Here is a 16153-nt window from a genome sequence, read left to right on the forward strand (position 1 = left end):
TATCAAAAATTAAATACAAAGAAAAAATATGAAAAGCAGCAAGGGAAAAATAACACACAAGGGGATCCCCATAAGGTTAACAGCTGATCTTTCAGCAGAAACTCTGCAAGCCAGAAGGGAGTGTCAGGACATATTTAAAGTAATGAAAGGAAAAAACTACAACAAGATTACTCTACCCAGCAAGGACCTCATTCAGATTCGATGGAGAAATTAAAACCTTTACAGAGAAGCAAAAGTTAAGAGAATTCAGCACCACCAAACCAGCTTTACAACAAATGCTAAAGGATCTTCTCTATGCAGGAAACAGAAGAGAAGGAAAAGAGTTACAATAACAAACCCAAAACAATTAAGAAAATGGTCATGGGAACATATATATTGACAATTACCTTAAATGCAAATGGATTAAATGCTCCAACCAAAAGACATAGACTGGCTGAATGGATATATAAACAAGACCTGTGTATATGCTATCTACAAGAGACCCACTTCAGACCTAGGGACACATACAGACTGAAAGTGAGGGGATGGAAAAGATATTCCATGCAAATGGAAAACAAAAGAAAGCTGGAGTAGCAATTCTCATATCAGACAAAATAGACTTTAAAACAAAGACTACTACAAGAGACAAAGAAGGACAATATATAATGATCAAGGGATCAATCCAAGAAGAAGATATAACTATTGTAAATATTTATGCACCCAACATAGGAGCACATCAATACATAAGGCAAATGCTAACAGCCATAAAAGGGGAAATCAACAGTAACACAATCATAGTAGGGAATTTTAACATCCCACTTTCACCAATGGACAAATCATCCAAAAAGAAAATAAATAAGGAAACACAAGCTTTAAATGATACATTAAACAAGATGGAGTTAATTGATATTTATAGGTCAATCCATCCAAAAACAACAGAATACACTTTCTTCTCAAGTGCTCATGGAACATTCTCCATGATAGATCATATCTTGGGTCACAAATCAAGCCTTGGTAAATTTAAGACAATTGAAATCATATCAAGTATCTTTTCTGAGCACAACGCTATGAGACTAGATATCAATTACAGGAAAAAAATCTGTAAAAAATACAAACAAGTGGAGGCTAAACAATACACTACTAAACCAAGAGATCACTGAAGAAATCAAAGAGGAAATCAAAAAATACCTAGAAACAAATGGCAATGAAAATACAATGACCCAAAACTTATGGCATGAAGCAAAAGTAGTTCTAAGAAGGAAGTTTATAGCAATACAATCCTACCTCAAGAAACAAGAAAAATCTCAAATAAACAACCTAACCTGACACCTAAAGCAATTAGAGGAAGAAGAACAAAAAAACCCAAAGTTAGCAGAAGGAAAGAAATCATAAAGATCAGAACAGAAATAAATGAAAAAGAAATGAAGGAAACAATAGCAAAGGTCAATAAAACTAAAAGCTGGTTACTTGAGAAGATAAACAAAATTGATAAACCATTAGCCAGACTCATCAAGAAAAAAGGAAGAAGACTCAAATCAATAGAATTAGAAATGAAAAACGAGAAGTAACAACTGACCCTGCAGAAATACAGAGGATCATGAGATTACTACAAGCAACTATATGCCAATAAAATAGACAACCTGGAAGAAATGCATACATTCTTAGAAAACCACAACCTTCGGAGACTGAACCAGGAAGAAATAGAAAAATATAAAGAGACCAATCACAAGCACTGAAATTGAAACTGTGATTAAAAATCTTCCAACAAACAAAAGTCCACCACCAGATGACTTCACAGGCGAATTCTATCAAACATTTAGAGAAAAGCTAACCCCTATCCTTCTCAGATTCTTCCAAAATATAGCAGAGGGAAGAACACTCCCAAATTCATTCTATAAGGCCACCATCACCCTGATACCAAAACCAGACAAAGGTGTCACAAAGAAAGAAAACTACAGGCCAATATCACTGATGAACATAGATGCAAAAATCCTCAACAAAATACTAGCAAACAGGGCTTCCCTGGTGGTGCAGTTGTTGGCAGTCCACCTGCCGATGCAGGGGACATGGGTTCGTGCCCCGGTCCAGGAGGATCCCACACGCCGCGGATCGGCTGGGTCCGTGAGCCATGGCCACTGGGCCTGCGCGTCCGGAGCCTTGCTCCGCAACGGGAGAGGCCACAACAGTGAGAGGCCCGCGTACCGCACAAAAAAAAAAAAAAAAAAAAGAAGAAGAAGTCCCACTCCTAACCCACCACCACCCACAATCAAGTTCTTTTTCTGTTTTTCCTCCCTGATAAGAGATTTGATTTCCTCATTTGTGCCCCAAGTGACCAACGCAAATAACATGTAGTCATACTTTTCCCTCCTCATGGGGCACTGAGTGGCAGACATCCTCTGCTTTCTAATCAAGACAAATTAGCAAACAAGATGCAGAGCCAGATGTTAGGGCTGAAGAATGCCTCATTCCCTCCCCTTGTTGAAACTTCTGAAATAAGCCCAGCCTTGCTGTACGTGCCTCCGTAAAAACAGTTTATCGAGTCCATCCATTCTCAAATGAAGGAAGCTGAGTCATACAGCAAATTGCTCAAACACCCAGCGTGAGTCCTAGGGTTGTTCAAGGGCACAAAGCGTAGTAGGTGCTTGGTATTTCTGTATCCATCACAATCATAGCTTCTAAAAATTTTTTTTAAACTGCATTTACACGGCTCATGTCAGCAGAGCAGCTTTATGGTAATTTTAAAGATGGAAAAACTAGTGCTCAGATTGGTTATGAGCTTAGTCATAGAACTAGAAAATGGCAGGGTCTGGATTCAGATATTCTGATTCCTAATGTTTTTTTTCTTTTTCCTGATATAACCAAAGCATTCTTCTTCCTTTTATCTATAGAAACTCCTGGTCTTTGAAAAGAGGTTAAAAACCAAGACTTTTAACCAGTTCCAAGGAACTGGTCCATCTTCACCATCACATCATTCTCCCCTTAGCCCAGCAGATGGGCTATTCTTTGCTTCCACAGGTTAAATTAGGATACTCTGGGCTTTATTTTTCGTTTGCAAAGTTCATCAGTGAATTATAAACAAGAAGCACTCTTCACGAAGAGATAACCAGTGCAATCTCTGTTCAATTCAGCAACAGACTGAAAGATTTATTGACCCCCTGGGTTTTAAAAAAATTATTTTTAGCTTCTAGAAATTAAAAAATGTTATCTATGCGTTTATATCAGAGACACTATTCTCTGCGAGATTATTCAGAAATAAATTACTTTCTGAGGAAAGCTAATAAAAATCTTCTGCAGGTGTTTGTTTCACTCAAGAATTTTTAGAATGGAGATAATGGAGGAAGTAGAAGGACCTGATGTGAACTGTAGCTATGACGCTTAGAAATTTCAGTCTTGCCAAATAAAGAAACATTATGCTAATATAATGTTTTCATATGTATGCCTTGGCTACTTGATTTTTATATTGAAAATTGTGGAAATGTTTATTTTAGCATTATAAGCATAATGACGTGAATGCAAGCATAAGTGCCTTCAAAGCAAACAGATACACTCATTTGTAGAAATCCAATCTAGAGCAGTAGATGTAATTTATTATCGGATGGTTTTATTAACTTTATGGGCTGAATCGTTTCATCATTTGTCTGTCCAGCAGGGCAGGGCATCTGGAATGGCCAATTGTGCATGTTGGAAAGGAGCAGTTGATGCTACTCATACATCAGTGCTGACAAAGCACCTTCGAGAGCCAACCCCAGAGCCCAACCTCACCCCTCCACCCATCTCCCTTCCCCACATCTGCAGGATCTCCCTCCTGAAGGGATTGCCAAAGTGTGCTCACAGACAACCAGTATCAAGTTTTGTGGTGTTCAGTTAAAATATGACGCAGGCTCCTTACCAAAATACTCAGTGACCCTTCCTATATTGGACTTTCCCATCTCCAGCCCAAACAATCAATTATGTAACTCCTGCAGTGAGCTGTGATCAGCTGGCTATCCAATCATAGGACAGGATCTGATAAACACTTACACAGAAATGCTAATAGATAATACTCTTATCCTTCCCAGGCCTATATGCCTATTATGGAATATATATTATGGAATGAAGATATATAATAGATACATGTGTATGTAGTGTTCTGTTCCTAATGTGTTATTTCAAGTAACAGAAGTAAGCTGGAGGGATAGACACCATCAGCATCTTTCTTTCCAGTGTTATCCCTGAGAAACTTCAAATTATAATAAATTTAATAAAGAGGAAAAAAATCCCTTCCTGTGTTTTCATGGGCAGCTGCCCTAACTGGGCATGTCTCAATAAAGTCATGTCAGCAGCAAGAGGGAATATTCTAATCTCAGAGGCAATGGATAGAAGAAGGGGATGCCCAGGCACAAAAAATCATGTTGGTTGAGCAACACACAAAAAAAATTTTAAGCATATTTTCTGAATTAAAAGCTAACTAGGCGGGCTTCCCTGGTGGCACAGTGGTTGGGAATCTGCCTGCCAATGCAGGGGACACGGATTCGAGCCCTGGTCTGGGAAGATCCCACATGCCGTGGAGCAACTAAGCCCGTGAGCCACAACTACTGAGCCTGCGCGTCTGGAGCCTGTGCTCCGCAACGGGAGAGGCCCGCCCACTGCGATGTAGAGTGGCCCCCGCTCGCCGCAACTGGAGAAAGCCCTCGCACAGAAACGAAGACCCAACACAGCCAAAAATAAATAAATAATAAATTAATTTTTTTAAAAAAGCTAACTAAGCTGTACATAGGATTTTTACACATGAAAATTTCTATAATAAAAAGCAGAATTGATTTTCTGTCACCCTTGTCTATTGTCTTTTTTCCTATTTAATAAATATTTTTGTTAAAGTTTAACATACATCAAGGACCCAGTTCATAAGCCTATAGTTTGATGAATTTTCACAAAATAAACACATTCATGAAACAAGCACTGAGATTGAGAAACAGAATATTCCCAGTGCCTCAAGAGACTCCTCATGCCCTTTTCAAGTGACTAACTTCCTCTCAGATGTAATTGGTGTAACTGTTCTACCTTCTAATGCCATAGAACAGCTTTGCTAATGCACTTTTAAATGGAAATAACTCTGTCATTTTATTTTAGTCATGTTATTACCCATTTGGCGTTAAATCAAAGATAGTGATTAGAGACATTTGGTTTTCCTAAGGTATTTTTCAGGGTATCTGTTTTTCTGAAAGTACATCATCTTGAATTATCAGGATCTGAAAGAGCCAAGTTTGAAAAGATGACTTTTTAGCACAAGGTCCCAAGACAGAAGAATGATGCGGCTGAAAGAAGTCACTATGTCAGGTGAGTAAGAGAATCATTATTGTAACTTGAAATACAGGGTAGTTTCAGCCATAAATTCAGAGTAAACTTCCTTTATGTGTAACACTTTAATATTGCATTATTATCAAGGAGAAATATAACTTTGCCTTTAGCCATGTTCAAATCTTCTGAGGGAGAAATATTAAATATATAAACGTGAGGAATGAACTTCAGCAATGTAATCCATTATGAATATATTTGAGGCATAAAATCTATAATAAATGGATAGAACCTGTACTAGTCCATTTCATATTTACAATGTGTCTAGTAACACTTCATTCCAGCTGAGCAATTTATAGATTGGGTAGTTGTTTTCCTTACTGTTTATTCAAATAGTAAATCAATTTTTGCGTTTTTTAGAAGTTGAATGATGAATTAATCAGAGCCTGAGTTTCATACTTTTTAAAAGTTAGGTGACGAGTTATTCAGATTTCCCTGCTACCAATTCCACTTGTTTCGAAGCAGAGGGTGGGAAAAATAAACTGACTTATAAACCCTCCTTATCCCTTGTTAGTTTCCTCCATGAACCATCGACCCTGATAAGCATAATATGAGAAAAGGGGGAAAAGAAATAAAATTGCATATATTTATTAAGCAACTGTGTAGATATAGTACTTTATTCGTACTAATAAAATATAGCCCCACTTCTTATGAACTTAAAGTTCAAAACTAGAGCTTCCCTGGTGGCGCAGTGGTTGAGAGTCCTCCTGCTGATGCAGGGGATGCAGGTTCGTGCCCCGGTCTGGGAAGGTCGCACATGCCGCAGAGCGGCTAGGCCCGTGAGCCATGGCCGCTGAGCCTGCGTGTCCGGAGCCTGTGCTCCGCAGCAGGAGAGGCCACAACAGTGAGAGGCCCACGTACTGCAAAAACAAAAAACAAAAAAACAAAAATGAAATACTGTTTCATGCCAAAAAAAAAAAAAAGGGGGGGGAGGAGATTAATCACCAACAGATGTGCATGAAAAGAAATATTAGAGGAAGTTCTCTGATAGAAGGAAAATTATACCAGACAAATGTTCATTTCACTCCACATAAGGGAATGAAGTACACCGCAAGTGGTAAATATGTAGGTAAATATAAAAATTGAGTTACCCAAACTGAACTCTTGAATTTTTCCTCAACATCTGCTTCTTGCTTAGTCTTTCCTTATCTCGTTTAATGACAGCTCCATCCTTCCATCCTAAGGTCAAAAATTTTGTGGTCAACATCGACTTGTCTTTTTTGCGCACACCCTACATCAAAGCATCAGCACGTGCTCGTAGCTTTAACTTCAGAACATGTTCAGAATCTCACCTCCGTGGCTACCTCTTAGGTGCTTAGCTCCATCATTTTGCCTCAGCCTTCTAATTGGCTTCTCTGCTACCACAGCAGTGTATTCACAACGCAGCAGTCATAGTAATCCTGCAAAAACATATGACACTTCCCATCACACCTCTACTCACCAAGCTCCAGTAGCTCCCATCTCCCCAGAGAAAAGCCAAGCTCTTGTTACAGCCGACAGGCCCCATCGCGCCTTCCTGTCTCCATCTTTGCGCCTCTCTGGCCCTCCACCATATACTGACGTGGTTTATTCTCTCTCACTTCCTTCAAGTCTTTTCTAAAATGTCATCTATTCACTGCGGCCTTCCCTGAACACACTATTTAAAATTGCAACTTCCTGCCCACACAGAGCTACCCCCTTCCCTGATATCTTGATCTCTATAGTCCTCCTGTTTTATATAATGTGTTCACTGTCGTGTCTCCACTAGAACATAAGTTCCACGAAGGCGGCAATATTGTCGTTCATTTTTACTGCTGGAAGTCCAGTGTCTAGAGAAATGGCAGGCATTTAGTAGACCTCCATAAATATTTGTTGAATTAATGAGTAAAGAGGGGTGTGCTTGACCAAGCCCGGCAGCTGTAGTACATATCCTTTGTCACCAGAGGGCAGCACAAGCGCATTAAGGTTTTAATGATGGACGCTAAAGAGACGCTAAAACCTAGGTTCACACATGGGAGATGAGGAGAGGTTTTTCCAAACCCGATCCTGTGGTGGAGGTTGCATAGAAGAGGAAATCAGGGGTAGTTGAATAAACCTCTGTTTTTTTTATGTGTGACTTTGAGAATCACTTCACTCTCTGGGCCTCAGTTTCCTCATACTTTAATTCAATTCACTAGATTTGTTTAACTCTGATTCACTTCTGGCCCTAGCGGTCCACCATTCGAAATCAAACAAGCCCCCATGTGTCCACCTCACCTTTTTAAATTTCACATTCAGGCTAGAATATAGTGCAATGCATTTTGCGTAAAGTTGTATTCAAGCTACTGGGATTCAGTAATTACCCACAAGTTCAATAGAAAAACTATATCAAAGAGTGAGCGTGACTCGATTTCTTTATTCCCACCTCTAGTTTTTGAATGAGAGGGAGTAATACTGAAATGAAAGAAGTTAGCACCACTCTGGAGATCCCAGGGCTTTGAGATAGTGTCAATTAAAAGCTATGGTTTCTTTTCTGGTTATTACTTTTGGGAATATGCTAATGTAGAGAAATTTGAGACTGGAAGATATTGTCTCCTGGAAAAGAAGCCATTTAAACTTATCCATTGGAGGAAATGACTAAATTTATTTTCTTAATGATGGAAGAATTTAATTTTCTTTGAAAGAATCAACATTTCTAAAACTGATCAGGGGAGGGCAGTAAAGAGTTACATACGGCTGCTAGTCAATAAAGTATTTATACAAGAGAAGAATTATATTTTAAACTAATTTATTTTTAAGTTTTACTGGCCCCTAATAAAATTCACTCACCATTTTCTTGGTTTGAAGAACTTAAAGTGTCATCAAAGGATTTGTGGAGATGAGTTCGGTCACTGAGTTAGCATAGCATCTCAGAACAAAAAACTCCCTGAATTGCACGTTACCATTGAATATGGAGCTCACTACCACAGGCAGGAGAAATCATCTTTTCATGATCTGGTATTTAAGTGGCTTTAATGAAAGCCATCCCTTTTATGGGATTAAATGCATTAAATTCTATTTTAGCGTAATTGTTCTCTTAGTCCTGGCATTTGACTTATTTCAGAATGTCTAATCTACATTTATGCTTCACAGAAGTTTATTTTCTCATCCAAAAAATAAGAGGACATAAAGAGACACACAGGTTGGACTTCTTAGTGCCGGTTATTATGTTAAAGCAAAATCAACATAGAGCTTGATTTCTTTGGCCTAACTCCATTGACTTACGTGGGTGGCTTTGGTTGGAAATATACTGGGCTGCTAAAGAAATGAGGAGAAAAAAAAAGAAATCCATACCACAAGAGTGCTAAATAAACACATCTGATTTTCTGTCTAATTTTCTGACAGAATGGTTAATAAGGTTGTCTGGAAAGAATCAAACAATCCAAGCTAAATCCTGGTTCTCTACTTTCCTATGTAGCATTTATGAAAAATGTAATTATCTAATGGCTTGTAATTATCTAGTGGTTTTTATTTTCTATCTTCACCACCTAGACCGGTACCACTCCCCAACCTCACCCCAGCAAATCTCTCTTCATTCAGGGCTGTGTTCCTGGCAATGTGCATAGACCTGTTCATATGGCAGGGGTTCCATAAATTATTCTAGATTATAAGCCCCAAGGACAAGGATGGTCTCATAGTCAGCTTCAGATTCCTAGTATTTAGCCCATAGCATGGTAGAGCATGTAAATTTAGTAAATATTTCTTAGATAAACTGTTGTCTAATGTATTTATTCTCTTTACCAGGTACCATAGTGAACAAAACAAGTTTCATGCCCTCATGGAAACATTCTAGTAGGAGGTGGGACAACAGAGGTAACAGATACATATGCATGAATAATTCAAATATCAGACAGTGATCAGTGTAGGTAGACTCCTGTAGCACCACAAGAAAGTCACTGACAGCCAAATGCAGAGCCAAAATTGCTGGCCGTCCTCTGAAAAGCACAGAAGAGTCTCCTAGGCAAGGGAATGGCTTGTGCAAAGACCCTGCACAGGAATTTGGTAGGTTCAGAAGGTCAGTGAGGCCAGGAGTTGCAGAAGGAAGGCATAGCCATCCACCTATACCATTCTCTGCGCTGGAGACTGAAGAAAAGCAGCTTGAAAAGAGTGACACAAGGAATGCAGTAATGATGCTGAAAACTCGGCCTCCATGCACCAGCGCCGAATCGAATCTCAGAGACAGAGTTTTTGGTGAAATAGAAAAGAAGAGCTTTATTGCTTTGCCAGGCAAAGGCAGACACAGCAGGGTCATGCCTCAAAAACTGTGTGCCTCAACCCGGGGAGATTTGATGAGGAGCTTTATAGGATGGTTCAAGGGCAGGGTTCTGATACGGATCAGGGTGTATGTAGGGCCTGCACTCCTTTTATCTGGCCTCAGGTGGTTTCCTGATGAGCTTCGAGGTTATCAAACTGTTACCTTCTCTCTGGAACATCTTCCATTTGGCGGGGCTTTTAATTCTGCAGAAGACCTTAAAGATATTATTATGTGTATCCCTTGAGGTGGACCCAGGACCCTGCCCTGAGGCTGCACTATTGTTTCTTGGCGGCTTCTCCCTTGTCTCTGCATCCCCTCCCTTCCCTGTTTAGCAACTGGTTGAAAGTCTGTGCTTGGTTTCAGTAACAGAACAACCATCTAAGAATGAATACAAAGAAATCCTGTCCTACTCACTCAAAGTCTTGGTGTTCAACACTCAGCATCCAATTTTGCAGCATTACGAGAAGATTCCCTCATAAAAGCTTGGGGAGATGCTATGTCTATAACTTTAATTTAAATATCAAGATTCCAAATTGCTTAGACAGGATAAATTCAACTAAGCAAGGACTATTCAAGGGAATAAGACAATATTCGTGTTCATTCATGAAGGCATTATTTAACAAATAATAAGTGAGTGCCTCGAATGTCAGGCATCATTCTTGGTGGTGGGGATACAACCGTAAACAAAACAGAAAAAGCACCTGTCTTCATGGAGTTCATCTATATTATTGAGGGGAAGATAGCCAAAAACTAAAAATTACACAAAGGACAAGATCATTTCAGCTGTGACAAGTGCAACAAAGGAAAAGTGCCAAGATCAACTTGGGTGGTCAGATGTCTTCCCGGGTCCCCTTCACAAATCATGTCAGCCAATGAGTATAGCAAACATTAGGAGAGGTTTCCTTTAAGTCATGGAATGATGAAATGGTTTTCTCCTTTATGTTTTCTACATTTTCTAATTTTTTGCAATGAGGATGTTATTTGATTTACGTAATCAAATTGATAAAATTTATTAAATAATACATAAAAACATTCTCATTAAAGTTTCATCTGCTAAAGATAAAATTAGGAGTTTCCTTTGCCAAGGGAAAGGAGACAGGCATAAAGTAATATTATAAATGAACTTTATTAAAAGTGACAGAAATGAACTTTATTAAAAGTGACCTTTATTAAAAGGTCCGTGTTTGGTGCCTCTGCTGCATAACTGGAACAAGTTTTCTCGGAAACAGTAATCTCTATTCCCAGAAGTATAAGACAGCATACTTCACTATTTTTTTTAACACAAATGCTTCCTTCTTTAATTTATGAAGAGTGTTATCAGCAGGGATACCATTGTTAGTTCCATGTGATCGTAGAGAGAATTCTGTGATTTTATCGTAGATAAGGAGCAAGAAGCACTTTTCAGGAGTTTGGTTCACATATTATGGGGACGTTAGTAAACCTCAGCAGAACCAAGCTCTTTTTTTAAAAAAACCTTCTTGGTCAAATGTTCAAACTCAGGTTGAAAACGTTGTTGATTGCCACAAAACCAACTGTGGACATGAGTCATCAACATTGACTACAATTCAGCAGGACATAAGGCATATTCTTGCTGCATGTATCTGGGAAGGAGGAACTACCATGAATGTTACAGTCCTCAGATGACAGGATCGGTAACCAGTGCGTCACAGGACTTTCATGTGCCGTGCCTCCCCTGACCAGTACTTGACATTGATGAGAAATGACACAGGTGAGGGAATGGGGACTAGCTCACTTTTTATTTAAAGCATACAGTCCGCTGTAAGCAATGTAATACAATCCAGAACAGTACGAAACAGGAAGAAACAATCTACTTAATTTGATCAAAACCAAACCAAACAGAAGTGTTATTTTCTTTGTCTCTGCTCTGCTAATGCACATACAAGTTTCTAGATAAACATTAATATAACCACTAGAAAAATGGGGAGGGAGTTATAGGGGAAGGTTCAATAAAGTGCCAAAACAGATAAAGCTGATATACTGGACCCAAGTCTCGTTAAACTGTAATTTTTTCCCCTCAGTCTTCTGTGTCCCTTTGCTTCTCCCCTCCTGTTATACAACATCAATTAAAATTTTTTTCCCTTGGTGTTACAGTGAAGAGCATTCAGTGATTCTCAAGGAAAAACAGGCATCTATTTCTCTTTTCCCAGGCTTTCTTCTCTTTCCTTGAAAGAAAAAAAAAAAAAGAGGCAACAAGGAGACTGTTTGGCGCTGCCCAGTTCCCCATCATACGATGCTGATGTAATGAGCTGGGGGCGCCCTGACGGGCTGACTGAGAACTGGTCATGCTTTCTTCACACATGGAGCGGCAATCAGCTTACAAGTAAATCACCTCTGAGCACAAGCTGTCTCCACAAAGGCAGCCAAAGAGGCAGCATTCAAAGGCTGACAAAACATGCCTAAAGCGTGAAAGAAAAGGAGACACTGAGGCTGCTGGAGAGAGAGGCTTCCAACATTAATCCCCACCCTGTCAGGCACTGTGCGCACTCCAGAGGGAGCTTGACCGATGGAATACCATCTGAAGTTCACACTTGGAAAAAGCCACAAGTTCAACATCAGGAATGAGGGGAAAGTGTCAAGATATAGGATAAACAAATAAATAAGAAGAGGGGGAGAAAAGAATAAGAAGGGAATGCAGTGTTGTGTGGTGACACCCAGAGCTGATGATGTCTGTTGCATCTTAAGCTTCCAGTGAACTCCATTAATTATTCATAAGCGGACATTTTGTGAATTGCATACACTTTGCATGTCATTTACTTTCTAATGTAAACATTGAGAAGAGAGTCATTTCTTGAAAGTGCAAATGTTTTTTGCAAGAAACACTTTGAAAAATCGTAACACTGACCAAAGATCAACAAATGACATCTAAAACAGTCTAAATATAGTAAGTCTGTTCTTCCTGAGCAGAGACTGTTAGTTAATACTCTATAAATTATTTACAATCATGGTACTGGTGAGCTTAGAAATGAGTTGGACCAGAAGAAATGCACCAGCTCTCACTTACTCTGGTCCTGAGATCTGCACTACTTCTGCTTACGGGATACGTCATCTACTTATCTATCTACGTTACCTACACATTTGTCTGCCTATCCCTACCTATGCATACTTTCATGCATCCAACACTTACCAAGCAGCTCACATACTGCTTGTGGCTGTATTTACATCTTTGTCATATCATCACTCTCCTCTTCTAAAGAGACTTCCACAGTAACAAGTTACATCTTTTTTTTTTTTTTTTGGCCGCATCACACTGCCAGGGAAGTCCCCCGTAAGTCCCCTACATAAGAACAAGTTCCATTCTGAGAGCACGTTTGTAAGCCTAGTTTGTTTGTAAGTCCGACAAAGTTAGCCTAGGTACCCAACTAGCACAACTGGCTATATAGTACTGTACTATAATAGATTTATAATACTTTTCACACAAAGAATACATAGAAAAAAAACACAAAAAATAAAGAAAACATTTTAAATCTTACAGTACAGTACCTTGAAAAGTACAGTAGTACCAGCTACATCACCACTGCTTTTACTCTTGCTTCTGGACATCTTGGGCTTGAAATAAAGATACTGTACTACTGTACTCTATACAGTGCTATACAGTAAAGTGCACAAAAGCACAACCACTTGTAGAGGATGCACGCACGTGACAATGTATGCCAGACACGTGAACTAACTTACGTGATTGGACATGTGAATGCACATTCACATCTTTGAAAATTTGCAATTTGAAGGTTCGTATGTACATCCTTTTTTTTTTTTTTTTTTTTTTTTTTGCGGTACACGGGTCTCTCACTGTTGTGGCCTCTCCCGTTGCAGAGCACAGGCTCCGGACGCGCAGGCTCAGCGGCCATGGCTCACGGGCCCAGTCACTCCGCGGCATGTGGGATCTTCCCGGACCGGGGCACGAACCCGTGTCCCCTGCATCGGCAGGCGGACTCTCAACCACTGCGTCACCAGGGGAGCTCCATAGATAAAATTTTAATGTAAGAATGGAGGTAAGATGAACCCAAATACTACTGCATGTGGGAAAATATGGGTTTTGCCGTGATTCTGATGGTTTAGCATCTCAGAGTACCAAACAGTAGAGACAAAATAAGATATCAGCTCAAGTCAAGCAGATCCCCTCATTTATTGTGTCTGGCATTTACTTACATTAGCCTATGAGGTAAACAGCAATACACATCCAACTTGAGGTCTAAGAACATAATGACTAGAACTCAGTGTTTCACTGTCTGTGACTTACTTAAAAATACCCCGTCAGAGATAACTGTTTTATGTATGTGCAAGTGAGTGTAAGCTTCAGCTCCCTGGCCAGTCCGTTGTTATACTTAAAAGTTCACGTGCTGGGTGTTCAACTCACTTACTATCGAGAATGAAAGGCCTGAGAGTGGTCAATGCAAGTTCTAATCAGGAAGCTGTTACTCTTTGCTAATTAGAATACTGGATTTCAGAATTTTTTTTTATGTTTTAATCTAGCCAAGGGTTTTTTTTTTAATTGAAGTATAGTTGATTTACAAGGTTGTGTTTGTTTCAAGTGTACAGCAAAATGATTCAGAGATATATATTTATATTCTTTTTTTAAGGTTTTATTTTCTTTTGAATTTTTTTTATACAGCAGGTTCTTATTAGTTATCTATTTTACACATATTAGTGTATATATGTCAATCCCAATCTCCCAATTCATCCCACCACCACCACCACCCCGCTTTCCCCTGTTGGTGTCCATACGTTTGTTCTCTACATCTGTGTCTCTATTTCTGCCTTGCAAACTGATGCATCTGTACTATTTTTCTAGATTCCACATATATGCATTAATATACGATATTTTTCTCTTTCTGACTTACTTCACTCCGTACGATTGTCTCTAGGTCCATCTATGTCTCTACAAATGACCCAATTTCATTCCTTTTTATGGCTGAGTAATATTCCACTGTATATATGTACCACATCTTCTTTATCCATTCATATGTTGATGGGCATTTAGGTTGCTTCCATGACCTGGCTATTGTAAATAGTGCTGCAATGAACATTGGGGTGCATGTGTCTTTTTGAATTATGGTTTTCTCTCAGTATATGGCCAGTAGTGGGATATATATATTCTTTTCTTCAGATTCTTTTCCATTATAGATTATTACAAGATATTGAATATAGTTCTCCATGCTATACAGTAGGTTCTTGTTGTTTATCTATTACATATATATAATAGTACTGTGTTATCTGTTAATCCCAAACTCCCAATTTATCCCCCTCTCTCCCCTTTCCCCTTTGGTAACCATAAGTTTGTTTTCTGTCTGTGAGTCTATTTCTATTTTGTAAATAAGTTCATTTGTATCATATTTTAGGTTCCACATATAAGTGACAATATATGATATTTGTCTTTCTCTAAATGACTTATTTCACTTAGTATGATAATCTCTAGGTCCACCCATGTCGCTGCAAATGGCATTATTTCATTCATTTTTATGGCTGAGTAATATTCCATTGTATATATGTACCACATCTTCTTTATCCATTCATCTGTCAAGGGACATTAAGGTTGCTTCCATGTCTTGGCTATTGTAAATAGTGCTGCAGTGAACACTGGGGTGCATGTATCTTTTCAAATTAGAGTTTCATCATTTCTAGATATATGCTTAGGAGTGGGATTGCAGGATCATACGGTAACTCTGTTTTTGGTTTTCTAAGGACCCTCCATACTGTTCTCCATAGTGACTGGACCAATTTACATTCCCACCAACAGGGTAGAAGGGTTGCCTTTTCTCCACACTCTCTTCAACACAGAAATGCATTTTTATTGGTGAAAATAATAGTCTGTGGACTAGCATGATGAATGTTGGAAATGGACTCTCAAAGGAGAAATTAAAGATATGCAAAGTATGTAGATTAGCTAAAATGGCATGGATAGATAGACGGATAGATAGACAGATATATAGACGATAGATGGATAGGCAGACATAGAAATATGTGCATGTATTTTTTTTTAAGAGACACTCACTCCTCCTATCATACATAAGCAAGGTAGAAGAGCCAGGAGGCCAGCAGCCTCACCTCTAAGGATGATATCTTAGACAATCCTCACCCTTTCTGCCTCTGAAGGTGAACTCCTGAGGGTTTTGAGCAGTGCCCCGTGAAGGCATATTGAAGCCTGAGTTCAGCAAAGAAACAACGTGTGCCCTTACATACTCTTACTAAAATATCCTCCCACATTTTGAACCAAATGTAAAAGTTAATAAAATCTCTACAATCAAAACCATGACCATAAAGCTCCATGTTGCCCAATGGGGTCAGATGCCACGGTAAACCTTCACGACCTGTTCTGGCAGTTCGGTAACCACTGGTTACTTGGAAATGACTTCTTGTTGCACAGCAATGCAGGAACATAAAACAATGACTGTCTTATTTAAAATTTTAACATTTTGTTCATGACAAATTATTTTGCATTCATTTTGAATTTTTTAAATATTATTTCTCTTGATTACTAAGTGTTTCGGCACCTCTTTAAATTTTGCACCAGAGGCTAATGCCTCAACTGCCCTGATTTTGAGCATCTGAGGAGGCTACAAGACTGAAATA

This window comes from Delphinus delphis, chromosome 14 (genome assembly GCF_949987515.2).
Source record: "Delphinus delphis chromosome 14, mDelDel1.2, whole genome shotgun sequence".
Classification (NCBI taxonomy): domain Eukaryota; kingdom Metazoa; phylum Chordata; class Mammalia; order Artiodactyla; family Delphinidae; genus Delphinus; species Delphinus delphis.